This window comes from Lepisma saccharinum, chromosome 9 (assembly GCF_977018435.1).
Source record: "Lepisma saccharinum chromosome 9, izLepSacc3.1, whole genome shotgun sequence".
Classification (NCBI taxonomy): Eukaryota; Metazoa; Arthropoda; class Insecta; order Zygentoma; family Lepismatidae; genus Lepisma; species Lepisma saccharinum.
In genome coordinates this window covers 69687379-69704502 of record NC_139237.1, presented here as the reverse complement: position 1 = coordinate 69704502, position 17124 = coordinate 69687379, and the positions used below count along the sequence as shown (strand labels likewise).

The following is a 17124-nucleotide window of genomic DNA, read 5'->3' as shown; positions in this document are numbered from 1 at the left end:
GATTTACAAGCGCCTCTCGATTTCTGTGGACTCGTAAAATCGCGAAGCAGCCTTTCACGAAACGCGACGGTTGAATAGTTTTTACAAACTGCTGGAATCATGAAACTGTTCTTTCCATGTCGAAAGCTTATGGGTACTTCCAAAGTGAAATTTTACTGCGCCGCACACATACACGCAAGTACAAACAAGACCACACCAAGACACTAAAATTTGCTTTTAAGTCCACAGTCATGCTCAGATAGGCACATCTGGACGGGACCTGAAGTTTATGGAGGGATCCGAACCGCTGAGAAATGTGCCTAAACCGGGAATCGAACTCGTGGATTCCTTGATTACCAGGCGAAAGCGTTACCCTTCACACACACACACACACACACACACACACACACAACTAAATGCGTCAAATACCGGGTGTTTCATAAATACTTGAGGAGTTAGCAAGTCAAGTATTGAACTTACGTTCATGAAACCAGCCCAGAACCAACGAGAAACTCAGTTTTTTTCTACACCTACAAATGTTCAATGTATGCACCACGGGTGACACGGCACGCATCAACATGATTATCTGCTTCTTGCCACACTCGCACCAGCATGGGCCTGTCGACAGTGTATATCGCTGCGTTGATACGTTCCCTTAGGGCTGCGATATCACGCGGCATCAGTGAGACGAATACCACGTCTTTGATGAAACCCCCCAAAAAGAAGTCGCAAGGTGTAAGGTCCGGTAATCTTGGGGACCAAAACATTGCACAAAACACTGAGTGATGTGGCTGATTTGAGTGTCGCCTAGCGGCAGAGATGTGAACTCTCAGCTTAACAAAACATACACGCACAAACTGTTTGCGTTCCTAGATGGTTCGGGACTGGTTTCATTAACGTAAGTTCAACAGTTTACTTGCAATAAAGTACTTATGAAACACCCGGTATGTTTTGTGCACCAGAAATGCACTAAAGTGTGCTTCTTGGACTTTGTTGATGCACTTTTGCATATCATTTATAAAGTAACACCACAGTGCATCATATGATACAAGTAAGCCTTGAGGTGATGTAGGCCCTGTTTTCGAATTCTGGGCAATGCATGGAAGTCCCACTGTCTCCGTTGCTTCATCTTTCATCGATTCCCCAACAAGATACCTCGATTATCGAAGCCCCCACGTATCGAAACGTATTGCATGTGCAATGATACCACCACCAAGTAGTACGCAGTTGGTTCTAATCCTTTAAATGTGATTGGCTTGTACCTCTTTCCTCACAATGGCGCTAGTCGTGTTACCATCGCCGATACTGCGAAAGGACAGCTGCGCATGCGTCTACATTTTTTGTACTTAAAACCTGCTTGAAAATAGTTTAATATAAATGTCTTACAATAACAGAACTTCCGGACGGAAGCGAGTTTATTCATCCGTACTTCTGATTGAACGGTGAAAGAACTACGCGTCAGAGACATCTTCTGGGCTGCTGCTAAACTACAATACTAGACAGTTATATACGATCCTTCTCGACGCCGGTTGAGGCGTCTTGCCTCATAACCTTTGATGACACTCATACGTCAGAGGTCTCCCTTATCGCACAACGCGATGGCAACCATGCGTTCTGACGACGCCGCAGAAAACTTTCATTGCTAAACTAAGTTGTTAGATTAGGCTTGTTCAGGGCCGGATTAACCTAAGGGCAACTGGGGCAATTGTCCCGGAACCTCCACCAAATTTATATTTTAACCAGGTGGCTATACGTGTGAACAATTACATAAGAAATTGTATATTAAAAATCATAAAAACTTCAATATTGTCGTATGTCTACAATGATCTGGTTCAGTATTCTAAATGAACTTGTAGTGGCAACTCCATCCCAAATTACATCTGCAGCTCGCGAGCATTTACGAGGAGGATCTGGAACCCTCGCTAGAGAATGAGCTGATGCAGTTTGCACACCTAGTAAACAGCAGCAATGTCAAACATCAGGAAGACATCCCAGTGGAACTGTCTATGTATTGTATTGTATGTAATGACCTGTTCCGTAGTACATTTCTCAATGCTGAAATTCTCTTAAGAATGTATTTGGTCTTAATGGTAACAAACTGCAGCGGAGAAAGATCTTTCTCAAAAATGAAATTAGTGAAAAAAAGGCTTCGTGCTGCCATGGGTTTGGTTTGAGTTAGTGTTTTAAGTCCACTTTATGCACAGTAAGGCTAATCGGGACTGGACCTACAGTTTAAAGTGGGATCCGAACCACTTGTGCCTCCAACGGGTATCGAACCCGGGAACCCTTGATTACAAGGCATTGACGCTACCACTGCGCCATGGGGGAGGCGGGTGCTGCCATGGGACAGGATCGCTTATCCAATCTTTGTTTATTAAGCATTGGACTTGAATTGGACTTCGATGATAGAGTAGATGAATTTTCGGCGGAAAAAAAAAGTGTGTTTACTATAAGTGTCAAGCCTTTGGGAATTTTCTTGAAGAAAGTGTGGTTACTACAATTTCCACAATGAACCTGTCGGTAATTGCCCAGTAGATGGACCGTGCATATGTAGTGACATATTAATTGTAAATAATATAATTTATAATAAATTATGTACGTAAGTACAGTCTACTGCTCAGTTCTCTGTTTCAGTCTGAACCCCCTTAGTATTTACTATATATTGTAGTTACGGTGTTCACTCTTCATAATATACTGTAGACATTTAGACGCAGAATTTTACTGCTGCTATAGCACTACAATTTTCTTCCTGTAACTTTATTTTACTGCGCTATTCTCCCTGCAAACCTATCTAACCTAATTCTAAAATCAGGTCTACCATTTCAACTGCTGAAAATTGGTGGTTAACATATTGAGCTAATAAAGCTCCTAGTAAAAATAATTTAAAAAATGGGGGGGGGGCACAAAACATTTTGCCCAGGGGCCTCCACAAACCTTGATACGGCACTGGGCTTGTTAGTTTTAGTTCTCTCAGCATAAATAGGACATTTTCTGTGTATTTATACTACGGGAACCAAGCCTAACAGATCTAGTCTAACAATATAGGCATTCCTCATCTGACATCAGAACACTAAGTTCGCCTAGCGTCTCGCTTTCTCCTCTTCTCTCAAGCCAAGTAGGAATCTTTGCAGGATACCGAGGCTAACTTCCTAAGAAATATTTCACATCGAAGCTACAGGCCCCACGTATCAACTGCAGGCTTATGCAGCATGTGACGTCACTGCAGTGTGAAAGCTCCCTTACGGACACAAAAATTAAGTAAATTACTAGTAACTTATGCATAATTTACGTAAAATTCGTGTCGAAAAAAAATACATGGTCCAAGCTCATCAAATGAACGACCTATAGGGGAAGCTGGGGCTATTTGCAACAGGGGTATGTTGCAACACTCCTCAACTTGAAGAGTTACGAGAACGAACTTGCCCTTCGCGCATGCGCATTTTGTGGAGGAAGAAACGTTCTAGATTGTTGGTGTACGAGAGCTGATAGCAGTTACACGAAAGAAGAACTGTTGTTTTCAGACCAGGTGAGTAAAATTTGAAGAATTTAGTTTGAATTTTGTCCTTTTGTTAAGTAAAGTGAGTGAGGGGTAAGTTGCAACAGGCATATGAAGATGATGGAAGGGAGTGGGTACAGTGTATAGAGTGTAACGGGTGGGCACATTTCAAGAAATGTGCGAAAGAAGATAAGTCTTATGTCTGTCATCATTGTTTCTCAGATTAAAGAAAGTGTTTCTTTTGTTTGCATACTCCTTTATCTAGCGTACATTTGTAAACCACAAATATGCTAAATTTAGGTCTACTTGGAAGTTTAAAATATTGTTACAATGTCAGCATATGTTGAACAGTTACTAAAATAATATTATATCGTTTTTTGTATCATTTGTTAAATAAATTAAGATTTACGTTCTTACTTTCATTTATGTTTCCATGTATTGCAAAATGACCCATCCACTGTTGCAACTAGCCCCTGCTTCCCCTACATCTCACGGACGTACAATAACCTAAATATACAATTTAGAACTCCATTTTTAATCAATGTCGCTTCTAGGAAACTCTATATAGCATTCCGAAAGCTGAGAACAAAGGCGGATTTAAGGGAACAGTCGTGTGTATCGCATGTGACTCGCATGGATGTTTGTTTGCAACAAGAAAAAAAAACAGACAGGCTCATGGTGATGTGATGGCGTCACTCAATTGGCAAAATTTACACGCAACAGCACACGCAACTCGAACGGAAAATCTCCAGGATTGAGTGAGACGATTTTCAAACGACGTTCGCGGCCAAAAAAATTCTGATGTGTCAGAAGAAAGATGTGGTGGAACTCTAAGGCCATTTGTAGGTACAACCCAAACGTGTCCACGACTGTACTTAGTGCAGCACCCCGAAGGGAATGATGCTGAAAGAGGTGTAATATAAGTAGTCACAGGCAATAAAAATGGTATACTTACAAGGTCCGCCCATAAAGAAACCGAACTGTAAAAAAATAAGGTACCGTATTCTGGCAACACTGCAAAGAGCTATATTTAAACTTCCCGTCAGTGCATACTTCAACCTGTTACAGGCAGTCGGTATCGGGGCAAGCGTGCGTCAGATGCAAGTCGTGTGCAGGCGGTGTACAAAATACGCGCACCAAGATGAAACAACGTTACAGCATAAACTGTTGTTACAAATTGGGTAAATCGTTTACCGAAACGTTACAGATGATACAGCATTATCAAAAAGACAAGAGTGCGCAGTGGAAAGGGCAGTTCTCGCCCGTAAAGAAAAAAAAAGCACGGATGCCGGAATCGAAGACAAAGGTGCTGCTGATCGCATTTTTTTGATTCCCAAGGGCTGATCCACCATGAATTTGTCCATGAAAACCAAACAACCAATCAGTGGTATTACAAGGAAGTGCTTGGTCGACTCAGAAACAGGATGAAGAGGGTTAAGAAAGATCTCTTTGATTTTGGCCAATGGTTTCTGTTACACGATAATGCGCGGCCTCATACTGCATTGTATGTACAACAATACCTTGCTAAGCATTCGGTGACAGTGATCAATCATCCTGCATATTCTCCGGACTTATCGCCTGATTTTTTCCTTTCTCCCAAGCTTAAAATGGCTATGAAAGGACGAAGATTTGACAACGTCGCCGACATCAAATTAAAAGTTACGCGTATTTTGCGAATACTTACTGTCAGTGACTATCAACAGTGTTTCCAAGACCTGTACAAACGCTGGTCAAAGTGTATTGACTCCTCTGGTGATTATTTTGAAGGTGAAAGCTCATTTGAAGGTAATTACTTGTTTTCTTTCCTAAAAAAAAAAGTTCTGTTTTTTTTTTATCGGCGAACCTTGTATATCCTGAAATAATCGCTTTCCAGCACAGCGTTGTGTGTGCTGTATAGCATAATTCTACTGCACATGTCACTGAAAATTTGCGATTAAAGCTCATTCATCGCCGTAGTTAGGCAACACACACAACACATTGCAGGGTAGCCAGTATTTCAGGAGATTTCATTGACTGTACCTTAGTTGGTTAGTCATGTTACAGGAAAAAAAATTAAAGTGATTAATACTTCATGCTTAAAAGATAGAGGACTTGCCTGTCTCTCTTTGTACCTCCTCCCTTTTTCTCACACACCAAGTGGCGCCGTTTCTATGGTAACGCTAATACGAATGGGTGTTCTTTGTGAGTTTCCATCATCATATCACTCATCCTTATCGTCGCGATTAGCCAAAAGTGGGAAAGCGACGTTAAATAACAATCAAATCACTTCAAAAATAAAACTACACTCTGTCCAGGGAATCTGTGGAGCAAGCGAACGAAAACAAGTCTTCTAGGGAAGTGGCGACTCGAGAGGGCTTGCCCAATGAGTGTGTGCATGGAGGGGAAAACGCAGCTGCAGGTACCGGCCGTTTGCAGCAGCGCTCACTGCTTTGCTTCGCCCACTCGCTCTCTCTTCTTCTCTACCGTTATGCGTAGCCTTGATCCACAGATTCCGGAGACAATAGTGTAGCTGCAGATATAGTTGTTAGAAACACCTATTACTTGTAACGGTAAGTAACTTGTTAGATACAAACGGGGATAACCTACCTCTCGACTATATCCTGTCCCAGCTAACTGTAGAGCAGGGCCGCACATATCGGCCGAGGAGGAAGAGGAAAATCGAGTGGTGAAAGCGCAGCGTTGCCAACCCTACGGTCCAGACCTTAGTCCGTACGCTAAATGCACGGCTTGTCAAAATTTGCTCTTGCAGTTTTATTCCTAATATTTCCCTAAGAAATTCTTAAACCAATCGTACGGACCTGGAGACAAAAATACGGTCCGCTTGCCATGTGCGTTCGGTATTATCCTTTTCAAAAGTTTGCAACGCTGCATAGCAAAGGAGGAAAACGGGTAACTCCCGTCACCCATTTTTTTATATATTTTATACATATATTTTTGGTAAATAAAGAAACAAAATTTCGGTTCAAAAACAGAGTCGATTTCGGGTTCAAAAGCGGTAAATAAAATAAAATTTCGGTGTTATAGCGGTGAATAATCACATCAAAAGTGCTATACAAAATGACATTTTGGTTTTAAAATTGTGAATATAATCCTAAATTTGATTTAAAAACTGCACTTATTACACAAAATGAACTTGCCCCTTCTAATAGCACATTTATGTAGTTAGCAGAGTATTAAGTTTATTCCTGTGTAAAGGGTTCCATTTTTGCTTCTCAAATATTTACAGCAGAATTAATCAATTTTTTCGTGAATTGCATAACTCACAGGATACTTCAGACTTCAGAAAGTGTCGCGTCGGTATATAAATGGTAAATTTCGTGTTTAAGAGTATATTTCGCAATTTGCAGTTCATTTTGCATTATTTCATGACAAAACAGGGTAGAAAAATGCGCCTCACAGCTTTCAGAAACATGAAAAATGAAAATTACAGCATGTTACTTCATATTTCGTGTTTTCATCAAATACGAAATTTGCATGCCTCTACCCATTACACAATTCCGTTTCTCTCACTGTTCATTGGTGGAGCCGTCTCGCGTCACTACGTATTGTCGTTCGCCTGGTCTACAGTTAGCTGGTACGGAGTTTAGCGCTGTCGAAACAGATTTATTTTTTTAAGAAAAGAAAACCGAAAACAAGTTTTGAAAGAATGAAATTTAAAAAAAAAACATTTCTCAGTTTTTGGTGATTTGTTTTATTTTACTTCGCTTTTCTGCCACTTTTGGCCAATGGTGAAGATGAGGATGAATGGTGATAATATGAAAGGAAATCACAAACACATATGGACAGCACACAACGCAAGCCCCATAAAGGATTACACTGGCCATGGGTTCAGACGCCAGAGCCTCGTTAGTCTTCAAAATGCAGTCCAGGGTGTACTACGTTGACGTGAGGATGACATTTGAGTGTCTTGAGAAAAGATCACCACTTTACACACCTTTTTTCAGTTTTTGAAAACCGAAAGTGTCAAAATTTTAACAGCATTACTCTCCACCATCTCGAGACCCTTTTCTTCCAACGATAAAGCAGGGAAACCCAAAAGAAAGCAACACTGAATAAGCTTGTCGGAACGCACTCTGCGAGCTACACATCCTCGCTCGACAACATATCATTAAGAGGGGTTCGCCCCGGGGTGTGGAGGCTCGCACGTAAGCTGGATTGCATGTTGGGGGCGATAAGAGGAATGACTTGATGCCGTTTATCACGAGAATGCTGAGAGACTGGACCTGCTCTGAAATCTGAGATAAAATCCTCATTACCAAGACAAACGTAACACAAGCTGGTCTTCCCCCTTTGCCCTTCATATTGTTTATTTATTTTGGCATTGCCGTTCATGCGCTGAGAAGTGATGCAGCTACACGACAAATTGTGACACTATTACATCCCAAATCAATGTCTCTTATGTTTTCAATGTAAATTTATAATATTAAGGGAAAGTTCCTAAATATGGAATACCAATCATTCTTTTCGCAAAATTCAGCTAACTCTAGCGAATATAAGAACTGACAAAAATATATGTTACGCTTTCGTATGTTTCACCATTCAGTTACCTTAAAAAACACAACAAGGACAAAGAAGCAAGTTAAATCGTAATATATATATATATATCAAAATTCTGTCCTTAGAAAAATTTCTCCAGATATGGAATGCCATAGGAAATAAACAAAAAAGAGCTTGCAACATAGTAAAATTTTATAACTAACTCTGTAACCCCGAAAGTTTATGGCTGCAGCAACACAAACCTTCCATCTGTCCCTATCCTGGGCAAGATCAACCTTTTCCAACCTTACCGATTTCCTTTAGGTCCATCTTCCCTCCATCTTCGTCTTGTTAAAATTCCATATCTCTTAGGTAAATATAAGCAAGTACAAGTAAAAGTAACTAGGAGTTATCCCTCCCATTTCTGAATATCTACAAGACTATATCTACAGGATTTACAGAGGGAGGTTGAAGCCGCGAAATTTTCGGGACGACTCCAATTATAGCATTGTTACTAGAGAAACCGTTCATGGAGTTATATTCTTTGATTTAGTAGGTGTTGGTAACGTTGAAGCGATATCGTGGTGGGCAGAGGTTGAAACAGAGCGGACAAACAAGGTTAATTTATTTTTATTAAAAGCCTCACTTATTACATATGAAATTAAAGTGAAAACTATGTAGAATTTGGAATTATTAATACAAACATTAGTTTCATGGCTTTTAAATAACACATTGTTTCAAACCTATTTTTTTATAGTAGAAGTGGGATTTTGTGTATGGTGTTTCCACCTAATTTAGTTTCATTATGATACAGTATTATACCATAAGAAAACTAAATTAATTCTAATTTCGTTCCAATCCTCTCAATTATTATTTCTATATCTTAAGCTCTGAAGTATCCTACTTCATTTCTGAAACAAACCTTAGTTTCAAGAATATATTTGTGATAATCTTCATAGCCTTGGCACTGATCCAAAATCCTACATCATGTGCATAATAAATATCACACCCGTCACAGAGAAATATGTTTATAAAAAATTATGTAGTAATATTTTTAGAAACTAAAAGCATCTAAATGTTGAGTAAAGTTTGCTTTGTGAAAATAAAATGAAATTGCTTCAGTAAACCCATATATTTCACAGAGCTTTCTGAAAGACTGAGGAACACCCTCAAGTCATGTCTCAGAAGTGTCACACCCGTCACAAAAAACTCTGTAGCTGGAATTTGAAATGGAGGAGAAATATTCTGAAATTAAATACTAATCTTTATAAAGGAAAATGAAATTACATGAATTGATAGAGTTACATGTTTGAAGGTGCTAAGAAAATAATTTTAAAATGAATGTAAATTTATCTGAATGTCATACCCTTCACAATTGAATTGTCCAGTACAAGCATCAGAGGTAGATAGGATAGGAGGGAGAGATGTGCCAGAGGTAGTAACCCATAACTTCCTACCACAGCTCCACACGGTAGAAAAACAAGTAAGTCTTCATTGTTCCCAGCTTACATGTTGCACTGGTATCAGCATGATACTCACGCACCACTGAGAACACTCTTGAATAAAAATCTGATAAAAAGCAGGTCACATATCTGCAGGGAAGGAAGGATCTTGGCAATGAAACGCTCTTGGATACTCCTCTAGCCAGGACTGGGCAGACATCGGACTGCAGCTTTTCTATTTCGCTCGCCATGGGAAGGACTTGCTTATAACTAGATTACGGGCAAAACCTTTTCCGGCGGAGGACAAATGGAAAAATATTTGCTGACCGTCTCCAGATCGTTGGGATTATGCCGTAAGCCATTTGCTTCCCATTCCTTGGCAACGGTACAAATGCTCGCGGCACTGCCTTTTGTACGCTTCTTGGGAATGTAATCCTTTGATCCCAGCTCCATTATATGTGTATAAGCAGAGTATAATATGAACTCTATCGGAAGATCGTAGGTCTACCTATAAATACCTTTTAGTGTATTACACTTTTTCGGAGACGCTCGTAGTCGGAACTAAGCCCTTTGGCCCTGTTGGCATTGATCTCGATGCTTGGAACACAAATACAAACGGACTTGAAAATGTTCTCAGTAACTACGAATTATTGATTTTGATTCGATTTGGTTGATTTCACTTCGCTTTTCTGTCACTTTTTGCTAATGTTCAGTTGAATTGAGTTTTGCTTTAAATCCACTTTTATGCACAGATAAGCTCATTGGGACTGGACCTACAGTTTAAAGTGGGATCCGAAACACTGTGTGGTTTCACAGGGTATCGAACCCAGGACTTTTTGCTAACTGTGAAGAAGGAAATTAGTGATAAGAAAAGAGGGGAACCTGCGAAGTAACCCATCCTCCATCCGCATACATTCAGGGGTATGCACTTAGTGCCCTGGTGCCTTTAAAATAAATGAGTGATGATATGATTAAATTGATGGGCACTCACAATCCAATGCCCAAGCCGGGATTTGCACTCGGGACGCCTAGCGTAGTAGCGTCCTGTGCTAAACACTCCGCCACAGGAGTCGGCAGTAACAATATATGAACCTCCATGAAGGCGGAAACGCTGGGCGCTTTACAATCACGGTGTCCGGGGTTCGATCCCCGATGAAGGCACTTTGCACGGTGGTTTTCACTCAACTTTAAACTGAAGGTCCGGACCTACTATGCTTATCTATGCATAAATCGAACTTAAAACAAATTGGACAGTTTCCCAGTACGCAACTATTTTAAAAATACAGGGTGTAACAAATATATCGGATAAAACTTCAGAAATGAATTACCCAATAAAAATGTAACATCAACATGCGTGTTTTAAGAGTAACACACTTATTACAGAACGCTATGGTCATGCATCTATGTTTTATTATTCATGAATTATACGAAGGAAAGTCAATATATAAGTCGCAAAATGAAATATCTTCGAATTGCTGCAATGTGAAATTGTTTTATGAATATCAGTCGTTGCAATGATTCTTTCCGCAAGTGTAGGTGTAGGTGGCAGCACCACCGTGTATCGTATACGGCGCTAGTAGTCACGTTCTCTGCGGTGAGCCATTCGAGTGCCAAGTGGGTAAGATGGCAGGTGTGTTAGCCGAGTGTACGCATGGTGAGCAATAGGCCGTAACAACGTTCGTCCACAGAGTGCCAATGTCACATACGGTCCCTAGGTTGGGAACGACTGGAACATCCAGCCTACAGTCCGGATTTGGAACCATCCGACTTTCATCTCTTCGGCCCACTGAAGAATCACCTTGGTGGTCACCGGTTCCAGGATGTGGAGGAGGTCCATTGGGAGGTTACCAGCTGGCTATGACATCAACCACAAACCTTCTTCGCTGCTGGCTTTGAGGGACTCGTGAAACGCTGGGACAAGTGCCTAATGTTCATGGAGATTACGTTGAAAATTAAACCATATTTCATCAGGTAACTATTTCAACTTTTCTTTCTATTTTATTTTGCGACTTATATATCGACTTACCCTCGTACATTTCCGGATCCCTTTTCACATAACCCTTTTCTCTTATCTACATGTGAGAAATCAATTACTAACGTTATGCCCTGTATTTTCGTTACATCCTCTATAGCCAGGACGAGGTCACTACTTTCGATATTTCAATTCATAAATTTTCACGTTTCTAACTTACAAATGTATTTGATTGATTGGGTGTTTTAAGTCCACAGACAAATCGGGAATGGACCTAGAGCTTAGAGTGGGATCCAAACCACTATGTGCCTCCACCGGGTATCGAACCCGGGACCTCTTGATTATACAAATGTACTTCATTCTCTCTGGATTAATTTCGACACATAGAAAGAAGTGGCAACGTCCTCGGCTTGTAATCAGGGGGTACCGGGTTCGATACTCATTTGGAGACACATTATGGATTGGAATCCATTTTAAAATACAGGTCCAGTCCCGATTAGCCTGTATAAAGTGGATTTAAAGACTCAAACGTTGAGGAATAATAAAGAATTGAAGAATTACGAGAAGAATCAAATTTCTTCACATGAGAAATTCTGAATATTCTTATCGTAATTCATAGACACCTTGTATTCTAATTCTAATCATTTAAAGGTATTTTCTACTGTTACGGCGGCCGATCCTAATCCTGGCAAGGGAAGTGGGGAGCGGGATGCGACCAATCCAGCGCGATAAGAAGCGCAGCAGCCAGTAGAACGAGGTACATGTAGAACTTCCTACCGCCGCGTCGTAACTCTCGGCGCCACCGTTGTTTTCTGGTTGGTCTGCGGCGTAATCCCCGCTTCCCTTGCCAGAACAAGGACCGGCCGCCGTAAGAGTAGAAAAGACCTATAGTACCGGTTGCTATTTTTGAGCAGAGAAGGCAATGCCTCGTCGTTGAAAATAACCAGTAAAGAAATGTAATTTAAAGGTCGCAATTATAACGTAATGTCCCACTAATATATTTCGATTTATTTCTGAATCACTTCCTTTCGCATTGAGAATCGCAGACATGAATGAACAGGAAACAAAACACGGCCCATTTAGTTCCTCCCCCCTCCTTTCTACCTTCAAACATCATGATTTCCCGTGGACACCGAGTTTCGTAGCGGAGTAATGAAGCTATTTGTACAAAGGCCACGAACAGCTAATGTGTTCGGGAGACACTAGCGCCTCTGGCGCCGACGGCTAGCAACGACAAAAATAATCGCTGCTTTATCGCAATTCCCGACTGGTTTGTCCACTTTCTTAAAGTACATATGAGTTATTTTTCAGTCGTGGAGGAGGACTACTTATCGAGTTGCACACAAAGGTACCGATAGAAGCAAGATGGCAAACAAGTTCAGTAGAAGCCACTGGCCATGCGGGCCCTCTAGAAAAGGGGCAAATATCTGGAAATGCACATCCAATTGTCACTGTGGCTGGATAAGATCAGTTTGCAATAAATCGCAATGCCTAGAAGCAGTGCTGGAACTCAAAGGAGGGGCGGACAGGAATGTATCTGATTTCAATTTTTTTCGCGAATATTATACCCAGGGACGTAGGTAGGTTATTTAGTTTGGAATGGGGGGGGGGCAAATCTGAACTTTGTTCCCATGAAACTATTACCAGAAACGAAAGCTAATAAACAATGTTTCAATATTGCTATAGTAACGGACAAAAACATAGGCGTTAGTATGATTTATTTTTCCAGGACCAAGTTAGTTGATTAGTGGCACCTGTGGCGGAGTGGTTAGCACATCGCACTACGACGCCAGGGGTACCGGGTTCGAATCCTGGCTCGGACATGGATGTTTGTGATTGTCTGTCCTGAAATTGAAATATGAATGAAATTATATGAGTGAATGAAGTGTGATGGGGGAAGTTTCCGCATAGGGGCTTACCTTTATATATATATATAAAAGTCTGTAATACGTCTGACTACCATGCTAAAGGTCTCGGGTTCGATCCCCGGCCGGTTCAAATCCGGGAACTTTTCTAACAGGGGAACACTTTACCTTTTCTACCAAGTTAGTTGATTCTTATGTAAAAATTATCACAAAGAAAAATAGGAATTTATTCATTAAAAATGGAAACGCACTACAACCATTTAGAACTCTTTTCACACACAAACAATTACACGGTGTCCGCACCCACAGCAACTCGAGATGAGTTATTTTACAAGAACACAAGTTCTAGGTAAGCAACGAAAGGGTGGAAGTTTTGGGGTCATATATTTGCTTCTGAAGATTTTCTTCAGTAAGGCAAGTTTGTTCCCTGCGCGTGTTACCAGCTTTGCTACAAATTTACCAAAAAATTGTATATAGTATTATTTGAGGATAATTTTTAATCTATCAAAATTTTGTTTGAAGGAGTCACAGTTGAAACTGGTGGGCCCAGCCCCCCCCCCCTTCCTCCTCCCTTAACGAAGTCCGGGATTATACCTAAACAATGTGGCCGTCTCTATAACACAACGAAACGCATCTGTCGTTCTGAGTGCATACGAATACGGCCTCTATTGATAAGGACTTTAAGGTGGGGTAACATTTTGCAGTCCAATACACCCTTAAACCAACTGGAATACTAAAATTTTGTTAATATTTTTACTTTAGGTACGTAAATCTATGTCTTAAACCTTGTGTACTAAAAAACTTACATATAAAAAAACAAGGGACAATAAAAAGTCCTCTGTAGAGTTGTGTTGTGCAGTCCGTATACGTATGTTTGTGATTGTCTCATCACATCACCATCCATTGCTATCGTCGTGATTAGCCATTGCTACTGCGACAGTGATTTTCAGAAATTGTAATGTAAAGTGCCAATTGTAATCTGTATTTGACAAGAATTTGCTGTGATTTTCTGTCACTTTTGACTAATCGCGACGATGAGGATGAGTGAATGTGTGATGAAATTGATGAAGGTACACAAAGAACACCTTGTCGTCGCCTTGTAATGAAGGAGTCGCGGGTTTGATACCCGGTGGAGGCATATAGTGGTTCGGATAACACTTTAAACTGTAGGTCCAGTCCCGATTAGCCTTACTGTGTATAAAGTCGACTTAAAATACCAACTCAATCAATCAATCAACAAGGAACACCCACGCCTATGACAGGATTCGAACCCGGGACCTCTGGCGTCCTAGCGTGGTGTGCTAACCATACGCCACGCAGATCGGCGCGATTCTATTCTCATTATGAATAACTGGCGCGCATTGCAGTTATGTATATATTAATATGAAATGAGTAACAAATGTCAACTTATGAGATATTAATAAGCAAAATTTGAAGGAAAAACGTGGTGTTAACGTTCGATACTCAACGGGGGGGGGGGGGGAATGTGAACACCTGGTAATTAACTGGTTTCGTTAGCTGCTACCGTGTGATTCCATTTGAAACGATTGGTGGCTGCTCCGCGATAAGGAAGTGGGATCGTGTTCGGAATAGCAAGAACGAACGGATGGGTACCGGTTGCATATCAAACGCAAGACAGGTGCAGAGAAAAAGAAAACAATCAGAAAGCCAGGGAACGTAGGGGGGAGTGACTGTAGTATCAAGCGCATTAAAATGCATACAATAAACAGCTCTGTTTTGCAGCTGTTTATAATTCCTTGTTGGGCTGCAAGGCATGATTTTAATATGTAATACACACTTGAACAACGTTCCCAGGAGTGTTTCCGAAGATCATACTTATTATTAGACACAATTCCTCTGAGCCTCCACTACTAGATTCTTCCATCGATTCTAATCAATATTTTTTTTCAATTTCATATCTTCAAATGTCGTTTCTAACATCGTCTGGTCTTAGATCTTCCTTGTACTGTTCTAGTAATGGGTTCCACATTACATATTTCCTTTACTAATCTCTCTTCAGCCACTACTTCACTCTTCTCATATTCATGAAACCAAGTGTTAGGTAATAATCAAAATTTAATTATTGATAAAAACTCGTTTGAAACAGATTCAAAATTCAAGTACTTCGGAGTAATACTAACAAATGGTTGGTTGATTTAGTGTTTTAAGTCCAATTTATGCACAGTAAGGCTAATCGGGACTGGACCTACAGTTTAAAGTGGAATCCGAACCACTATGTGCCTTCACCGGGTATCGAAACCGGGACCCCTTGATTAGAAGGCGACGACGCTACCACTGCGCCATCGGGGAGGTTACTAACAAATTAAAATTATATTAAAGAGGAAATATAAAGCAGACTTACTTCAGGAAATGTGTGTTACTTATCTCTTCATAAACTTTTATTTTCAATAATATCTATCTCGTAAGTAAATAAAAGTTAAAATATACGAAAGAGTAATTTTGTCTGTAGTAATACATGGATGTGAAACTTGGTCCCTTACATTAAAAGAGGAACATAAATTAAGAGTATTTGAAAATAAAATCCTCAGAAAAATATTTGCACCTAAATGGGACGAGTGTAGAATGTTACATAATATAGAACTGCATAATTTGTATTCATGTCCAAATACAATCAGAATAATAAAATCAAGACGACTTAGGTGGGCAGGCCATGTGACACGAATGGGAGAGAAAAGAGTTTACAGGATTGTTGTTGGGAAACCTGATGGTAAGAGACCTGTAGGAAGGCCAAGACGAAGATGGAGCGATAACGTTGAGATGGACCTAAAGGAAATGGGTAAGGATGGAAAAGATTGGATTGATCTTGCCGACGATAGAGACAGGTGGAAGGCTTGTGAGTCTGCAGTCATAAACTTTCGGGTTTAAGAAGGCTAGAGAGTAAGTTCATTTCTTATATCCTGTTAGTATTTTGTTTTAATCCTCATAGGGTAATTTTAGGTGAGATGCCCCACGTCCTGTAATTCAGCGAGTTTCTGCGACAATGCACTCTTTGTTATTAGTTATTCTCAGGTGCAGTCTGAACGTTATCGTGTGCGTGGTATCCGAGTTGAAGGGTCTTATTTTTTTAAGTAATCGAGGCTAAAGATAAGTTTTATCACATTTCTACCTCAGGAGTAAAATATAATTTTATTATCTACAGATGTACTTCTACAATAATGATTAATTTGGCTCAGTTTTGTGCTAAATGGTGCAAGAAACGTACAAAAAAAATGGTTTCCTACGATTTCACGGCCATGTCGTCTTTCCAACGAGCACGACAGAGCGGGGCATTTCTGCCTTTAGCTATATCACGGCCGCAGCCTCTATTTCCTATCTCCTACCCCATTTTTATAAATACGTCAACTGTCTAATACTTTTATTTGACATTTGAATACATCGCTTAAAACAATGAACTTTGTATTTTGGAATTTTAAATACTTACACTTATGAAATTGCTTAGTACATTTTTTTCTCTCCGTACAAATTTATCACTTACCGGTATAATTGGTCCAGAACGAAGTCCACGTCAACACCTGGAAGAAAGATATAAACATATAATTAATTACTGCATCAGAACAATGATGATCATAATAATCTTATTGACTGCCTTATTCTCAATGGCAGAGTTAGACCTTACAGAATATTTCTCCTAGTCCTTACTTTGTATTGCTTTTCTGTCTCTTCCGGCTAATCGTTCGATGAAACCAACGCTCAACGCACTCAGCCACCGAAGATCCATTTATTCAGCTTAACCGTTAGATACAATTCATTATACATTAATACAACAAATGTATATATTCTTATGTATAAGCATGTTTTCGCTTAGAGTGATGTAGAAATAATTGATAATTTGAAGTGTAAATAATAGTTTATTAACACACCTTTTTGCATACC

At 40.1% G+C, this 17124-nt stretch overlaps 1 protein-coding gene across 2 annotated transcripts in view; it reads right to left on the bottom strand.

Annotated features, from left to right (window-relative positions):
- The window catches only part of Tpst (tyrosylprotein sulfotransferase), a 420927-nt gene that overhangs the window by 298881 nt on the left and 104922 nt on the right, over window positions 1-17124 (bottom strand). For both annotated transcript variants that reach the window (XM_083128367.1, XM_083128369.1), the window contains exon 2: window positions 16727-16763. The gene's annotated coding sequence lies outside the window, so the exon portion shown is untranslated. The remainder of the gene's footprint in view (window positions 1-16726; window positions 16764-17124) is intronic.